We start from the raw sequence: 6,168 nt of genomic DNA on the forward strand, positions 1-6,168 counted from the left end.
AGTAGGAAACAGCAGGGACCGTGCAAAATCTAGTAGGAAACAGCAGGGACCGTGCAAAATCTAGTAGGAAACAGCAGGGACCGTGCAAAATCTAGTAGGAAACAGCAGGGACCGTGCAAAATCTAGTAGGAAACAACAGAGGTGAGAAACATTAACCGGACAGTGAGTGAATTCCCGAAACAGTGAGTAAAACCTAAGAACAGTGAGTAACTATTTCTTGAACCGCGAACTGTGAAAAATAAACTTGATCTGTGTTTTATTACCTGCCACCCTGTATTGAACTGTAATACTGTGAATTGAATTGGACTATATTCTGAAAATTTTCCTATTGTTGAAACCTATTGGAAATAATTTAATTAATTTGTGATTATTCCCTTTGCCGATTACTTTATTGAGTTATTGAAAACTGAACTGTTGTTGCGCCTTAATATCAGTGAAAATTATTTCCGATTTCTTATTATTTCTGATTTATTGAATTGAACTGTTTTAATTTCGTATTGAAGGTGAGTGAATTTCCGAACATTGAAAATTTATTGTCACAATTGGTAAAATTTAATAGGTTTGATTTACCTATCAGTTTAATAGTGAATCACCTATTACCCTATTGATAACTTGTCTACCTGCTTTTATTTTCTTTTGACCTGTACTGTTGAAACTTACCAATTATTGCTGATTTTTCTGAAAACTGAAATTCGATTATTGCGATTTATTTTCTGGATATTGAACTTGAAAAACTGTTTGGAACTTAACCTGTGCGTTCTGGTGCGATTCGAATTTTGGGACATTTTCCGGACTATACGAAACGACTTGCGAGTGAGTGCGGTATTTCGCGAATATTTTCGGACTTTAGTGGGACTGATTGAAATTTTTTTCGAGTAACGTTGAACTTGTAGAATTTTTGGTGTGATACATCGGGACTTAGATTATTTTAGTGCGCCGGGACTTGAACTTAGATTTTTTTTTTTGATACACCGGGACTTAGACTTCAAGTTTTTTTTTTTGGGGTTACTCCGATACCCACTTCGAACTTAAGTGAGTAGGTTAGCTAACGATTAACTCACCGGGTTGGACTTAGAACTTAAACAGATTGTGAAAGACATACCGAGTGTGAAAGATTGGTGCGTTCTGAATCGGACTTCGTTGAAAATAATATGTCGAACATGGATGTAAACCGGTTACTCAGTGATGAACTTACATACGAATTACAACTGAGAGGACAATCGATACCGGGTACTGTGATGACTAAACGGAGTCTACTACGACAAGTACTTCAGACTAATGAACCTCTATTACCCCCAACATCATTGAACCCCGCCTCGGAGATTGAGATTTGCCAAAATAAACTCACCGATTTAGTGGAATCCCTTCAGAACTTCAATCATGAGAATGCGGCTAACGAATTTTCGCGAATTTACACCCGATTAATACACATTCAAGGAAGGCTGGACTTTATTGTTACTGCAGACACAGCACAGTTACAACTAGTTGGACAAATGAAGGCAACTACTGCTAAGGCATTGGAAACACTGGAGGAGCTCCGTAAAAAGAGCAATCGTGAACAGCTGCAGACATCTAACCGACATCAGAGGTCTCTCTTGGATGTGGAGGTGCCCAGTTCACCTGGAGTGTCACCGATCCAACCGGAGAGGATGTCAAGGGTCGAAACATCACTTATCGACTTGGGAGATGGTGTCGATCCTCCTGTAGCAGTGGATGTCTCACGTACTGGTACACCTGTAAGGAATCCAACATTAGAACAGGTCATGAATGAGACAAGGCAGACATGTACAGCATTACTGCGACAGTTACCAGCGATACCTCTCACGCAGTCACAGGACTGTAGAACAACAACACCTGAGGGTCTGACACAGGGTAGATGGATTAATTCTACACGAAGGGTGTCTTTTCCACACTTACCTGCACCGTGGATAAGTCCTAACCGACCAATTGTCACTACACCTGCCAGATCAGAACCGGAGTCCCGATCAACAATACCGACTGTCCCTGTACACAAATGGAACATTTCCTTTGATGGCACTGGAAGTGTGACCGGATTCCTTGAGGAAGTGGAGAGGCTGGCTGAATCCCGTAAAGTGTCCCTGGAACAAGTTTTCGAATCAGTTTATGAATTACTACGGAAAGATGCAAGGGATTGGTTTATTCCCAGGAGAGGTACTTTCGAGGACTGGGAAGATTTTTCCAACCAACTGAAAGAAGCATTTCTGCCTGTCAACTATGAGGAGAATCTGTTGGAGGAAATAAAAAGACGAACACAAGGACCTGAAGAAAAGCTGCTTCTGTATGTTACTCGGATGCAGAACTTGTTCCAGAAGCTCACCTATACAAAACCATCCGAGGTGGAGCAGATCCGACTCATCCGACAAAGGTTGATTCCGCCCTTACAACAGGCCTTGGCCTTCCAGGAGACCAAGACGTATGATGAACTTCTCCGTAAAGGAAAAGTTTTTGAACTGGTCCAGTGGCAGATGAGCCAGTACACTCGGCCACCCTCGAAGCCAGGTTTCGTGGAGGAACCTCACCTAACGTACACTCCCCGTCAGCTGAACCGATATCAGGCGAGTTTTTCTGTGGATACCGTAGAACAGGTTCACCAAACAACCGGTCACAGAGAACCAGTACCGCCGACGCAAGCCAACCAGACACGACTTTCTCCGCCGGGGGAAAGCCGTCCAAAGCCACCCAGGTCCAGAGAGTCAACAGTCCGGCAACAGGAATCACACCGTCCAATTCCTGGAGACAGGTCCGAAGGTCGATCCGGAAATTCAACACCGCCACCCCGCTGTCGAGCCGAAAATAGCCACGCTGACCGGACCCAGTCATCATCAGGGAGGAGAGTGTCCTTCCAGACACAGTGTTTCCGATGTGGTGGATATGGCCACATGCGTCGAGAATGTCGCAGGCCACCGAAAATATTCTGTTCTCGATGTCAGAGGGAAAACATTCTCTCACGAGATTGTCCCTGCCGTCCGGAAAACTAGACGGAGGTATGGAGAAGGAGTCGACCATATCTCCCAACACACTGACTCCCATAACATCGACCGCCTGGAATGATAACCGACCGCTTGTCGAAGTTAAGATAGCCGGAAAGCACTACAAAGCATTAATTGACACTGGAGCCACGAAGAGCTTCGTAAGTCGGAAGGTGGCAAAACAATGTGAAAGCAAGGGAATCACCGGACAACATGTTGAGAATGGTTTCGTGGTGGTTGCAAATGGTCAACCCACGACAACACCCAAACTCTACACTACCGCTGTTCACCTAGCTGATTATTCCTTGACCGACGTAAAATTTTTGTTGGTGCCTGATTTACCAGTTGACCTCATTCTAGGAATGGACGTATTGGGAAGGTTCAATTTTTCCATTAACCTCAGTACCGCGGACTGTTACCTGGAAGGTCGACTGATTGCCAAACCAACACCGAAAATTCAAGAAGCTGTTGAAGTGCAGGGCCGGAGAAAATACCTGAATACACCTGCGGACAACCCGAAACCTAAACCGTTACCGTCCGTAGATTCCGTATACCTAGCCGAAATAGAAACAACCCAGTGCAAATGGTACAACAAGAAATTACAGGAGGTGGAAAAAGACCCAACAAATTTTCCTGACTACGCCGTTGAAAATGGAAAACTGTTGCGACATTTCTGGGACTCATCCGACTTCACAGAAGATGGAACCGGCCAACCCTGGAAACTCTGTGTGCCATCCGAACAGCGAACAGAAGTACTGCAGGAAAACCACGACTCAGAACTAGCAGGTCACATGGGGATTGCTAAGACGATTGCACGGATAGCCAGAAATTATTACTGGCCAGGGATGTTTAGAGACATTGCGAAATACGTGAGGAACTGCACATCGTGCCAAAAGTACAAAGTTTCGCAACAGAAAACCCCTGGTAAGATGCAACCACACCGAATGGCGGATGCGCCGTTCCAAGAAGTATCCACCGACATTGTAGGGCCATTGCCACGGTCAAAGAAGGGAAACTCCTACATCGTGGTAATGCAAGACCGGTTCACAAAGTGGGTAGAGTGTCGTCCGTTGCGGAAAGCTACCGCCAAAACTGTTTATTCGGCCCTCTACGAACAAGTCATCCTGAAATATGGTTGCCCAAAACTAGTAATATCCGACAATGGAGTACAATTCGACAGCAGGCTATTCAAGAACAGTCTCCGAGAGCTGAACATCGCTCACCGTTTCACACCACCGTATACTCCTCAGTGCAATCCTGTAGAAAGAGCTAACCGTACCCTGAAGACCATGATAGCACAATTTTGTGAAGCCGATCAACGAACCTGGGATGAAAAGATAGGAGAGTTAACGTTTGCCATCAATACCGCTAAACAGGAGTCTACTGGATTCACACCGGCATTTTTAAATTATGGAAGGGAACTAAAAGTCCCGAGGGCGATTTATTCGACAAACCCCCACAATAATGAAATGAACGGAGAATCCAACCGTACAGAAGAAGAAAACAGAGACATGACTTACCGTACTCAACAGATCAAACATCTCCAGGAGGCTTATGAGTTCGTCCGTACTAAACTGTACCGTGCTTTCCAGCAACAGGCTCACCACTACAATCTTCGACGAAGAGAAGTCCGATACCATGTGGGAGATAAAGTTCTACGCCGGGACCGTCCTTTATCCTCTGCCGTTGACAGTTTCGCCGCCAAGTTGGCTCCGAAGTTTTCCGGACCGTTTACCGTTGTTAAAGTTGTTTCACCTGTCGTCTATGACCTGAAAGATACAGAGGGTAGAAAAATCACTAACATACACATTAAAGATTTAAAACCATTTCATGCATAATATATATTATTGTCATGATCCGTTAACCGTTCTATAGAAATAACCTCTGAAAGGAGGGAATCCGTTATTTTTTCCGTTCTGAATATATATATATTTTTTTCTGTTACCGATTATATTATTATTTTCCGTTTACCTGTTTATCTGAATAACTGTAGTTGCTCAATTAACCAGAACCAATGCATCCAGACAATCTGTCTCCAAGAATCAACGGATAGAATCACCCCGGAAGAAGTTAAACAAGTTCCGCATGCAAACCAGTAGGGAGTTAGCCCTCTGTGCCTGTCCAAGAAACCAAGGCCACCTGCAAGAAGAAATCTCGTTAATAGGATGCCCATTATCAAACATAATTATAACCGATTACACCGTAACAATTCCGTTCAAATTCCGTACATGCACCACCGTTGACCGAAATACCGTATCTACAGATTTTCATCCGTTCAACATGCAATTATAAATCAAACCTGTTAAAACTGTCCGAAAAATCTGTTATTTATGTAAGGAATACCAATAAAGGATACTGTTTCACATTACAACTGAGTATATCCGTCTATTAATCCAATAGATCTAACCAATTTCTGTCCTGAACCGAATCGAAATTACTGTACCGTCAATTTAACACTGTTTACCTGAAGAAAACACCGTCTACCTGAAAGCAGAGTACAGAGGAAAACCGTTCCAAGAAGAAAAGTTGACCACGAGGAACGATGAAGATTGGAGAGTTTATTGTTAGAAATTACCCACCTGCAAGTCTCATACCGGATCCGAGAGTCTCAACGTCCGTACAGCCGGGTCACACCAGCCCATTGAGCCCCCACGTCGAGCTGTTGGAGGCTTTCCACCTGTTGCAGCTCCCACGATTCCTGGGTAACCTACAAAACCACGATGGAATTCAAACACCCGCCAAACACAGTTAAATTAGGTACTCACCGGAGGGATGAAACATGGCACGTTTCGACCAGCGATGAAGATGAATTTCCACATAGAGAGGGAGGATTTTCCACTGTTATACACCATTTATCCACGGAACGCTGAACAAAGTTCTTTGACAAGATGGCGGAGACCTGCGCCGAAATGACTGACGCTGACATTTCTGCGTGCGCATTGGAACTACTATTCCAACCATAGAGAGGATAAGTACTTGAGTTGTAAACTGGTCACGAGTACAGGTGGCGCGCGCGAAAGTAAGGTCATTATTTCTAGGGATAGATAGAGTCGTGAAATTAAGCTCACTATTTCATCGTAAGTTAATTTCTTCCGAGGTGGAGGTGGTGTAATGAACCCCAGTTTTCTGAGGAAAATTGGAGTTCATCTTAGTGCATTTCTTTCGTTTTAAATTTCCG

The 6,168-nt window shown here is 44.0% G+C and overlaps 1 long non-coding RNA gene across 1 annotated transcript; it reads right to left on the minus strand.

The window, feature by feature from the left end:
- Positions 1-4,700: 4,700 nt before the first annotated feature.
- LOC123322663 lies at positions 4,701-5,781 on the minus strand. Its single transcript, XR_006539197.1, has 4 exons — positions 5,756-5,781; positions 5,570-5,697; positions 4,962-5,129; positions 4,701-4,759 (listed from the first exon to the last, which is right to left on the minus strand). It is a non-coding gene; the product is annotated as an uncharacterized LOC123322663 (long non-coding RNA).
- Positions 5,782-6,168: the final 387 nt, after the last annotated feature.

The sequence above is a fragment of the Coccinella septempunctata genome, chromosome 1 (assembly GCF_907165205.1).
Source record: "Coccinella septempunctata chromosome 1, icCocSept1.1, whole genome shotgun sequence".
NCBI classification, from domain to species: domain Eukaryota; kingdom Metazoa; phylum Arthropoda; class Insecta; order Coleoptera; family Coccinellidae; genus Coccinella; species Coccinella septempunctata.